Source organism: Gouania willdenowi, chromosome 15, assembly GCF_900634775.1.
Source record: "Gouania willdenowi chromosome 15, fGouWil2.1, whole genome shotgun sequence".
NCBI lineage: Eukaryota > Metazoa > Chordata > Actinopteri > Blenniiformes > Gobiesocidae > Gouania > Gouania willdenowi.
Genome location: NC_041058.1, coordinates 26,458,797 through 26,471,162, shown reverse-complemented (window position 1 = coordinate 26,471,162; position 12,366 = coordinate 26,458,797). Strand labels below are relative to the sequence as shown.

The window sequence follows — 12,366 nt, the reverse complement described above, 5'->3', positions numbered from 1 at the left end:
ATCCACAACAAACACATTACATCAACATTATGACCAAAAATCTCCCTCTCATTCATACACAGTAGAGAAAATCAGTGCATTTAACTTTGATTTCAATATGTTTACATTGGATGCTGACTTTAACTGGCTAATTATTCAATCTGACAAATTTTAAGAGTACGATAGTATCAAATAAAGAGATAAAGCACTGTTTTGTTTTGATTTTTTTATGGGGGGGTTATACTAAATTCACATTATTCTATTTTTACACAATAGTGTAACGTGACTTTTTTTATTCATAAATTCAAACAAAAGTCTCACTTCATATTCTATTGTTTTATGAATTATATATGGCTACTATTGTACCCAGCTGTACTTTGTCATAAGAATTTGAAGCTGTCAGAGGCACTCGGGGCCTGCCTGTTAGTCTGATGTTTTCTGCAGGCACTCCATTATAGGTTGTCGCTATGTGTGAACATTTCTTAACACATTGCCATGACCTGTTGTTTAGCTCCAGAGGGTCTGTTTTGCCTTCAAGCAGCCTTGCGGGTGTTAGAAAGATGCTTGATAGCTCAAGGTTTTTGCTGGGCGTCTGAAGCCTTAGGGTGCACTGCACTCTGTGTAATCCACTTTAAACAGACTAAATCAATTTTTTTCAATTCAACTTTATTTATAGTGCGCTAATTACAAGAAAGTCATCTCATGGCAACGTCACTAATGATAAAGTTATGTTTAAATGAAATGAACCCAAGAAAAACAACTACAAACATTGGTAGCGTTTCAGTTGACACACAGGCATGGTAATTATAGTCTTTTGGGATGGGTTTTATCGCTTATACCCACATTTAATGAAAGTGTACACGTCAGTCCTGAAAACTGTCCATGAAAAAAAACATACTGGCAAACGCTATTTCAGTTTTGATACGAGTCCTGGCAGTTTTCCACTGCAACTGTTCATTGGCTGGTTTTGATTAATCAGCTCATTATGGCTTCAACTTTCTTATCGCTATCAGAACCACTGCCTATTTTGCCCTCTCCATAACTCAGCCTATACCCACATTTCACAAACACAGTGACAATTTTAAGCTATGAAGAGGATATAAGGAATTTAAGCTCATGCGTGTGTAAAGGTGGACGTCTTAATCATTTACAGTGCAGTGTGGTTGCAGATTTAAAGGGTTTCTTAAAGAGCCCATGTTACGCTAAATTGACTTTTCTGTGCTTAAAACATCATAAATTGCTATTTGGGCTTCATACACATGCCTAAAGTGTTTTTTTCATTGATTCCCTCAATCGTTAGTTAGAGGGTGATTTGCTCCTTCCTTACTGCAGGGTGTGCACAAACACCTCACTCCAATTAGATGACGCGTTCTCACATTAATGACAAATTTGACGCAGTTGCTTCCACAGTCTGTCACCACTGCACATCGAAGGCTGTTGTTGTTTCTGCTACTGTCTCGTGTTTATAAAGCAGCATGGGCTCGGCTGCGGAGTGTGTAGGAGGAGGGCGGGCCGACCTCTGGCCCTACGTCACCGTGCGGGGAGGGGAGACGGACTTACACATAGTAGCAGCTTAAATAGCCATGTGTTTTACTGTAATGTGCAGTTTTTTGGATTGCCAAAATAAATTTGCTTTGGTGATTACTGATCCCCCTCGTAACAGAGCAAGACATACAGGGAAGCCAGTGTCTATAGACACGCCCACTCATGAATATGCATAGGTAGGCTGCAAATCAGCCCGTTAGTAGAGTTGCTCAGAAATGGACTTTTCAGAGGGCTAAAACGTTGGGAAGTTTGGGAAAATAAACCTCAAATACTATGTTTTTGGTGTTCTTAGAACAAATGGAGATGGGTGATAAATAGCATGATATGGGACCTTTAAAGCCTATAGTACTGGAGCAGTAAATAATTATAAAGGACTAAAAAGGATCTAAAACAAGACAATAGTTGCGTTTCCATTACCATTGGAAATGCACAAACTCTAGATAGTGCAATAAAAACTGGTAATGGAAATGTCTGAATTTTGAAAAACACTCAAATATTGCTAAAAAGCTTTGATGCTCTATGAGGAGGTATTTCAGACGATTCAATATTGAAATGTGTCACAAAAGCGCTATGGAAACACTTTTTCCACAAATACACATCACAGACCGTAACGTACCTAGTCACATGACCACCGCTCTCAGAGAAAACATGATGCGGTACATGTAAACAGAAGAGGAGACGGGACATTTCTTAGCATTATACTTTAAATTTGTTACTGCCTCGTTAGACATCAAACAACAAAGGAATACAGAGTGTTATAAGGAGGTTCTGAGTGTCCATCTTTCTGCAGCAAAGTCTTCGGGGATGAGATTTCAAGGGAGTTACAAGGCTTCAGCCCAAAACAACGTTGAATGGAAACACGTTCAAAGCCCAATTATGCTCTGTTGAAATTTAGAAATATTGCTTTATTTTGCTTGTAAATCTGTAATGGAAACCCAGCTAATAATGCAACTCAAATGGTTTTGAAAAATGTCTATATCTACAGGTATAATGATGAGTAATTTTTCAAAAAGACCAATTAGCAAGCCCCATTAACGATCTTGTCGGAGAACCTTAACAAGAAATGCAATATTTTGGCTCTGGCTGTTTTTACTTGCAGGTATTTAGATGATAATGCTTGAAGCATAAAATAATACATACATTAATAATATTTAGTAAAAAAACTAACTGCATTTTCCATCCAACTGGACGTTGTGTTATCAAAAGAGGAAAGAAACCTAGACTGGCATTGGAAGATTGTTTTTCATTTTGATCAGCTGCATCTTGTAAATACTTAGATGCCATGTTTTTTTTCCACCTTTCTAATTATAGCTCTACAGTTTGGTTTTGTTTTCTTGGGTGGTAGGATTGTGCACACAGTATTGTGAGCTTTGTGGAAAGTGTTTGGAAAGGGACTTGTGTTGCCTCAGGTGTTCTGTTCACTGTGAGGTTTCAGTAATCCAAATGGAGGGCAGTTGGATGTCAGGGCGAGGGAGGACAAAGAAGCAAATGGTGCTACCATTATGTCACCATGGCATCACCCCAATGCTATAACTAATTACCTCAATAACTCAGGAGCCATGTGTGCATGTGGCTTCATCACAAATCTCTATGTATTTTTCCGTTCTTATCTGTTCCCACTCACACACAAACGCTATTATGAATTGTTTGCGTTTGAAAGCTTTTCTCCATCACGATCCTCCTTTGTTTACCACCAATATTTGGAACAGGTGAGCGGATCAGCTTTGGCTTCATAAGCGGCTCTTCCTCTATGTCCTGATGGTGGAGTTTAAGCTTTTTGGTCTTTTGCAACTGTGCTGCATTGCTACAGAAACCCAAAGCCCAAATCCTGTTAGAGGAGAGTTTAAGGCTATAGTTAAACACTGTACTCTGTTGATGTTTGTTTTGAATTTGTTTTTCCACAAAGCTGAAGTTTTTGAACCTGAATATTTTGGTAGAGGAAACAACTTAAAAGGGCAGTATTGTGAAAATTCACTTTATAATGGTTTTGCTACAGTGCTATACATTCCTTTGTCCTCATTCAGAGAGCCAAAGTTGGAAGAAGTTAGGTTTCTTCCCTCCCTTGTTATTCCACATTTTGTAAAAAAAAAAAAGTCAGCTCCATACAGGCGAATTGGATTTTTCTGGCGTTGTGACATCACAATGCGGAAACTCCTCCTCTTGACAATCCTGGCTCCTCCTACCCTACACAAGAATGTGAGCCCCTCCCTCTCAAACTACCTCACTGGTAAAACCAACATAGCAACTGCAGGTTAATATTACTGTTAATATCTTTACATTCAGTTTGTAGATTATCCAGTATATAGAGAAATTGAAAAGCGCTCACAACAGTTTCACTTTTAGTAGCCATTATACCACCTTGTATCGCCTTTATGGGATGATCTGATGTGTTTGTGAGTGACACAATGCGAAGCAGTGGTTGGACAAAATGATGGACTATTGTCTTAAATGGACTATTTCTGTGGCCAGAAAAGGTGCGGATGAAAAGAAAGCAGAGTAGCAGCTCATGTGAGCGTTTGAAAGCACCAGTGTAGTGAGAGTTTACTTCATTGCGGCGCAGTGTGAGCGGTCACAATCAGTTCCATATTTAGTATCCGTTATACCGCCTCGTCGCTCTTTAATGGGATGATCTGTCATGTTTGTGTTTTGTGGTCAGTAGTGGTGAGGAGGAGAAGGAAGAGATTTATTGCTGCTGCTGCTGTGATAAACACACACGCTAGAGAAGCACATGCAGCGTGTGTGTCCATGCCCAGTCATGCTTATGCATGAAGGCCCAAAAAACAGCCTGTTTTTGGGAATACTCTGAAAGTGACATTTCAAAGGGCTAAAATTCCAGAAAACAGGTAAGTTTGGGAAAATAAACCTCAAATACAATGTTGTTGGGGTTCTGAGATGGGTGAAAAATGGCATAATACTGGAGCTTTAAAACGCCACAATAAGAAAACATGTCGCATTGTACTGCCACGTTTAGCCAACATAGTTGATGTCATCAACCAATAAAATTGGTCAAAGGCCTTTTTTTTGTGTGGATGTGTCGTTTTACTTTTGACAGGAGCACAACCATAATGCGTGAGCACCATACCTGTCAAGTATCCCGTTTTGGCCGTGAAACTCCCGTATATTTTCCCCTCTTTCCCGCCATCTTCCCGTATTAGTATTTTCCCGTAAATATCCCGTATTTTAATGTCATAATAATTAAAAGATGCCTTACTAAACTGAACGCCGTCACTAGCCTCGCAAGAACTGCCATCTGAAATGGTCTGAGTGGCAATTGTCAGGAGATTAGTGCAGACAGCGGCAACAAACCCAGAAACAACTCAGAACAGAGATGATGAATGAAGAACTCGTGTAAATACGTTGTGAAATGTCACAGAGAGTTTACCTTCATAAAGAGCATCAGGATGGGACACAGTTACACTGTTAAATTAATAACTGAGATTTTAACGTCTACCACAGCGGAAGGAACGACATAAGTCAGCATGAAAATTCAAGCGCCACAAATATACACTGCTTTCGAAAAGTTTTAAAAGATGTAAAGTCTGCAGACAATGTGTCTAATAAGTCATTAGTGAATACCAGAGAACCACATGAGTGAGAATGAGAAATTAATATAAAATATATAATGAAAATAAAATGTTAATGTCTAACTTAAGGACAAGCAACGTGAAATTAACAGTAAATATGCAACGTGTTGACTTGTATATAAAGTGTAAGTATATTAAATAAACTCATGTGCTTCATATACACATTTATGTTTTTATTTAGGCTGTTTTATAATTTAGGAATTAGGGCTGGGCGATATATTGAGATTCAAGATGTATCGAGTTTTCTATTTTGGCGATATAGAAAACTAGAATATTTCATATATCTATATATATATCTATATATATATATATATATATATAGATATATATATAGTAAGCTATTATATATATATTACATTATGTATTAAAATACTAGTTTTAGGAGTCGCTGCTTTTACTTCTCAGAACAACATAATGTTGTAATCATTGACCAGTTGATTGTATTTACCTACAGTTTACCACAGTAGATAAATGAACACAAACTGGTCCAGTTTGTTCATAGTACCTGCTCTGGCTGCTTTTGTTGTGATCAACTGATCAATCATGTGCATATTTCACTGTAATGTGTGTATGAAGCAGCTGACTCAGGATGGATTAAAGTCATGCATTGCTTTGACAATAAGCAGATTGTAAGCATACACGCTGTAGTTACATGAAATGAAGTATTTGATGACTGATGAAGGGAATGGTGATAAAGTCAGTGATACAATTAAAGCTGTGAATTTAATTAAAATGAGCTCTTATTAGAGGAAAAGGACAATGATTACTGACACAAATCCACTAAAGCCAACCTGAGTAATTTATCAGAGATGATAAAACATGAAAAACAATCAGCATGTTTTTCTCAGTGTTAATTCAGTCAAAGCCACAAGCGTATTCAGTCTGAGTCAATGGGCTGCACAGCGTAAAGTCAAGGCACTTTGCTCTAAACATGTCATCAACCCATCATGCTGTACAACGCGTCATTCAAAATGCAACCATGGCTCTTGAATTGTAAATAAATATCATTTTCAAACACAATAAAAGTAATATGGTCCACCTTGTGACAAACTTTTGTTTCATTTGGGAAAATTTTGTTGAAAAATGTAAGGCAAAATTGCAGGACTTAGCAAAAATTGAGCGATCATGTGATATTAGCATAGAAAAACTGTGATTGCTCCAAATATTGTGGAGTTTTATTACATTTGTGTTTTTTTATTAAATGACCAATTCAATTAGTTGATAATTTTACACATTTTCTTTGTCATTGTTACTTTCTCCAGTTGGCAAGACGTGCAAGACTATTTTTAATTTAATTTTAAGCATAGGTTTTCTAATAAGTACATTTAGAAGATTTTAGGGCAATCTTGTAAAAACTTTGGATTTCCATTTAATATTTAATACCCAAATAGAAAATGTTTACACTTGATGCTTTCTTTAGACCAGTGACTATTCTTATTCAAAATTCATAGAAAACATAACATAAATTGTGCAATTGCATATTTTACAACAATAATAAAGTTTTTAGTTATTTTTTCATGTTACATTTTTCATGACCTCGCCCCTCCCAGTTTGGAAAACCAGTGAAGTCTATTTAACATGGGCATTTATTTGTAATAAGATGTGTATTTGTTAGGATCTGTCCAAAAGCTGTATCATATGTCATTAAATGCTGGTGAATCAACTTGTTGTGTGATCTTGAAAGGTTGCTAAATGTCTCTGAGGGCATCCTTATCAGGAAGCATACTTATCTTTAGATATGAGGAGTCCTTAACTTGCAAAGCAAATCCTGCATGTCTAATGTGGGACCTTGTTGAAGCTCTCCCATCATGCCCTGTTTGTGAATGAGATCATTTGTCTGGACGTAGGCAGGGGTTCTGACTGTGGAGCAGCAGCTGAGTTGATCCCAAGTGATTGACTGCAATTGTCCCTGTCAGACAGGCTCATACCAAGAGACTTAGCAGCTGGAGACAAATCAATTTCTACCCCCATCTTCTTCTCTCAATGACCAGCCATTCCTTCTCATCTACCTTTCTGCCTTCCCTCCATCTCTAAAAACATCTGATGGCAAATCCAGCAGCCCATCACATCACCCCTTGTCAGAGATCTCTAACAATTTGCTGGGTCACCTACCTCTCTGTCTTTTCATAAGAGCGTCTGAGTGTCATCTGGTGCGATGAGTTTTCAGACAACATTCACCGAGAAATATCAAAAAAAAAAGATTCAGTTTGGTTTTCACAGAAAGATAAGATTCACATGTTTTTTTTAACTAAGTAATGATGTGGTTTCCTTTACCACTAAGCCAGGGGTGACCGTGGTAGAGTGGGTCCTCCAATAACTGGGGGGTTAGGGGTTTGAATCCCTCTCTATCCGAGTCATTGTCGTTGTGTCCTTGGGCAAGGCACGCTTACCCACATTGCCTCGTATGAATGGGTATGAATTGCGCATGAATGTTGTCGTCTTTCAGTCTGCCCCAGGGCAGCTGTAGCTACATTGTAGCTCACCACCACCGGTATGACTGATGTGAATGAATAGTGGTTTCTGTATGCACTTTGAGTCTTCTCAAAAAAGGTGCTATATAAATCCAATAGCACGTTATTGCTTTGCTTAACTGTAATCAATCTTGTGAATTGAAAGGAGGATGGTGGGGTAGGGGTAGCAAGGAAACTGGAGTAAAGTACTTGGTTTAACTGTCCAACGCTGTGAAAGGAGTGATAGAGAGTACAGGTGGACTGGATAAGTCGAGTGTCAGGAGTGACAGTGACAGAAGCTTACCAGGTGGGTTAAAGGGAAAGGTCTGAAGGCACTTACTAGGCGGGGGTGCACATGACTTTTTTTGTTTGGTGGTCAGGGGTGCACATGGGGTTTTTTTCATTACCACCTCACAGGAGGAACATAACAGAGGGGTGCATGGATAATGTGACATTTTACTTTAATTGTACCTAAAAATGAATGGAAACAGCATAACTAAATGTCTGTTCTTTAAAGTCTCACGTAGCTTGTAATGAAATGACCGTTGAAGCACTGAAAACTAAATAGAAATGTACAGCTTTTCAGGCATTTGTATCAGTAAAGTATATATTAATATACAACTTTACAGAACTGAAAGTTCTGTTTTTCTACAGAATGTCATTATCATCATCATCGTCATCACCCTCCTTTTGATTTTCTTCTTCTGAAACCTTCAAAAACAGTAGAAGATGACGATTCAGCCTTCATCTTTCGCGTGATGGGAATTTTAGCTCCCAAATGACACCTAAATTTATTTGAAGCTTACATTAATTATGACAAAAATAACTGTAATATATATATATATATACATATACATGTGATGCACCATAAGAAAACCAGGAATAAGTTGGCCAGTGGGAGGAAGTGGGATACAGGAGATCATCTTAGGTAAACCCCAAAGGGACAATGTCAAAAGAAGAACTCCAATCAAAAACAATTAAATGCATTGTTATCAAAAGAATTATTTATTCTTTTTTACATTTAGTTTATATGCACTTTGTAAGACTTTGAGGTTGGAACTTTGTTTTTTTTTTTTTTTAATAATAATGAACAGAAAACAAACTATTGACTTTGTCTGTGAGGATTTTCCAAGCTTATCCAGATCTAAGTGTGTCAACAGCAGCTACAGACACTCGGTCCACTTCACCAGCCGTAAAAGGTTCTTCTTGTGTTTGCTCACCTGTTTGCTTGGAACACTGAGTGTAACACTCCAAGCAGGTTTACTCACAGGTTTTCATAGTATTTCTTCTTGTAAACAATCACAAAATCCTTGGAGCATTAGATATGTCTTATAGGCATCTTGTATTTATATTTGCTCCATTTGTTACTCATTCAGAAAACAGTAAACATGCATGTCTTAACAAAAAGGTTGAAAAGGTTAACTACTTTAATTTTCTGTTTGGTTGACCCTGTACCCGATTTGGAAACCTTCACATTCCTTTAGGTTTTGGCAGGAGTTAGTTCTTAAAATCCTTTTCATACCAATATCTTTATAGTATTGTGATATACAAATCCTTCTTTTTAATAAAGCTAGAGCTACAACTAACAATTCATTTTGTAGTCGACTAATCTATCAATATTTTTTTTGATTCGTCGATTATTTTTCTGTTTTGAAGCACATATTTTGGACTGCTTTTTTTAGCGCACTTGCTTAAATCCTTCCACCTGTGAACGTGTTCCTGTTGTACTGTGACAGCATGTTTTACAGATAGAAATTAAAACAATGACATAAAACATGTTATTATAGTGTAGTTGTTTTATTTAACACCTAAATTACAATTGAAATCACAATAAAATGATAACTAAATTAAATATAACAATTTTAAAGTGTAAGTTGTCTTGAACAAAGTAGTAGTAGTAAACAAAGAGTGTAAATAAGTAACTTTAAAAAGCTGGGGCTAACCTGCCTGCAGGTTGTGGAGGTAATGAGGTTTAAACCAATCACAGAGTTCCTTTTCCGTAAAGGTCCCATGTCATGCTATTTTTCACCCATCTCCATTTGTTCTAAGAACCCCAAAAACATAGTAATTGAGGTTTATTTTTCCAAACTCCCCTGTTTTAGCCCTCTGAAAAGTCACTTTCTGAGCAACTCTTCACAAACAGGCTGATGAGGAGAAGGAGAAGAGATTCACACTTTGGATTACAATATGCTCAAAGATGATTATGGATTTTTGACCAAATGATGCCAAAAAAACCTAGATACTGCAGCTTTAGGAAATGTCTAATTAATGTTATCCAAATCACATAGTTGATAATTGATTAAAGAGGTTTACTGTTCAGAGTAGACACTAGTATCAGCAGAAGGCAAAAAAACTATTTCAAAGCGGGTACGTCAATAACTCACTGACGAGTGCAGTGCTAAGCATGCTTTCAGGCGTACACACAGACGTAGTATCTATTTAAATCACAAATTGTCGGCTAACAAACACATTTGCATGTCATTAGAAATGAAAGATTGGGTAAATATCAGCAGTAAAAAAAAAGATGAAATTGTGGTATGAAGAAGATAAGAATGTTTGACCAGGAAAGACACGAGCTTTGATGTAAATTTATCTGTGTTCAAACCAAGGGACGGATCTAGATAAGCAAACTGCTTTTTTCCGTCGCCCTTTCCGGCATGCAAAAAGACAAAAAAAAAAAAAAAAAAAAAAAAAAAAAACATGATGTGATTTTGCTCTGACTGTCAAAGTGAAATTCTGTGATTGCAACCATGTCGGAAATGAACTGAATAAATAAATAAAAATAAAATATAGTGATGTCACTTCTCTCTCGGTCCATGTACAAAGCGGGGCTCCTCTGTGTTTCTGTATCGTATGTCCCTCCGTGTATCACCATCGTGCTTTAATGACTGAGAGCCGAACTTCAGAGTTTACACTCAAAGTGTTTCACTGGTTTGTTTTTGGTGAAAAGTTCTGAAGCTTTAGAAACTTTAAGTCGCGTTAAGCTTCTTCAGTATTTTCCTCTTTCTGCCACTCATCTTCACTGTTTACTTGCACAAAGTTGGTGGTGCAACACTGGCCCTAGCATTCAACGTAAGGTACTGCAGCAGAAAGAAAGCAGGGAGTGGTCATAGGATGGATTGTATCATTAATTTACAAGATTAAATGGTGCATCGACAGATTTTTGTAGTCGACATTATTGATTATGTTGACTAATCATTGCAGCCTTAAATAAAGCTGATAAACTGTCTGTTTTTTTTTGCTTGTTGTTGGCCTCTGTATGAAGTTGGACCTGGCTATAACCGTCAGTTCTACCAACTGTGCTTTGTATGCATCAGACTAGGACCAGATTAGGAGGACAGTGCAATAACACGTAACAGAGGACAGTTTATAAGCAGAGAAACCATGATAGAAGCAGAGAGACTGTGAAGCTTAAAGCTTAAAGGCACTTCAGGGTCTATTTATATCAGATGACTGTCATAACGAAACTCACAACCCGACATACACAGCCATTTTGTCAAGGCTGGAAGGCCTTCTTTGACAGAATAGCCGAAAATAAGAAAGTCTGATATGGTAGTTGAGACTATTTATGTGAACTTGTGTCAAGGCAGAGCACTGGAAAGAATATTAATGTGATGTAGCACTCTTTTTTCCCCTCAACACACATCAGCAACTATACTGTTATTGATAGCATATGCTGGCAACTTTTTCAACATGTGTTCTTAAGAATAGAGCCCCTTGGATGCAGAGGCTGACATCCGTGGAAGGGATAAAGGAGAATAAAGGTCATAAAACACAAGCTGCTTTAACATCCACTAGTTCGTCTCGTTTATGCTTATCTGGCTGACGGGTGTGTAAATGGCTTTCCGTTAAAGAAGGGTCCCTAAAGGCGAACCGTCCAAACAAAGACAGTGACAGGCCAGTCATGACACCACCACACTCCTTCCCTCACCCCGCCTTTCCCTCTTTCTCCTCCTCATCTTACCAACCCCCCACCAGCAGTCAGACTGAGCAAACAACTTGATTGTAATTGAATTTTTTGGGATGGCTGCTGGGTGACTGGAGGAGATTGGGAGAGAGAAAGAGAGACAGAGAGGCTAAACCTAAGGGGGAGGATAAAGACTGGGGAGGATGGAGTTGGGGAAAGGTTAGACCAATGACAGAAACTGACAACAAACAAGGAGAACAGGGAAAACAGCTTCATGTTGCATTGGCCAGAGCTTGAGTGAGGGTACGAGAACCGTGCAGAGGCCAAAGCTGGGCATCACATTTTTTAAACCCCATTGGTATTTTTTATTTATCAGTATTTTATCATTGTAACTGTAAGTAAAGGTGCTGAAAGGCATGGAATCACTCCCAGTTAATGCAAAAAAATAAAAATAAATCATTGAGATATTTGGTAACACTTTACTTAACGTTTTATACATAAGGCTGACATTACACTGTCATTATGTCATTAGCATGAATAATGTGTCATGAAGGCTGTCATTTCGCTAAATTATGACACATTTGGCTATGTTGGCATTTTTGGGTTAGGTGGAGGAATCTAGTGGGGTTAGGTAGGGTTAAGGGTTAGGGTTAAGGTTAGGGTTAAGGTTTAGGTTAGGGTTAGGTTAGGGTTAGGTAGGGTTATGGTTAAGGTTAAGGTTAGGGTTAATGTTACGGTTAAGGTTAAGGTTAGGGTTAGGGTTAGGGTTAGGTAGGGTTATGGTTAAGGTTAAGGTTAAGGTTAAGGTTAGGGTTAATGTTACGGTTAAGGTTAAGGTTAGGGTTAGGGTTAGGGTTAGGTAGGGTTATGGTTATGGTTATGGTATTTTAAATTTTTATAA

The 12,366-nt window shown here is 37.8% G+C and overlaps 1 protein-coding gene across 3 annotated transcripts in view; it reads left to right on the top strand.

Annotated features, from left to right (window-relative positions):
• adgra1b (adhesion G protein-coupled receptor A1b) overlaps positions 1–12,366 on the top strand; it is a 264,689-nt gene that overhangs the window by 242,665 nt on the left and 9,658 nt on the right. The gene's annotated exons all lie outside the window — the stretch shown is intronic.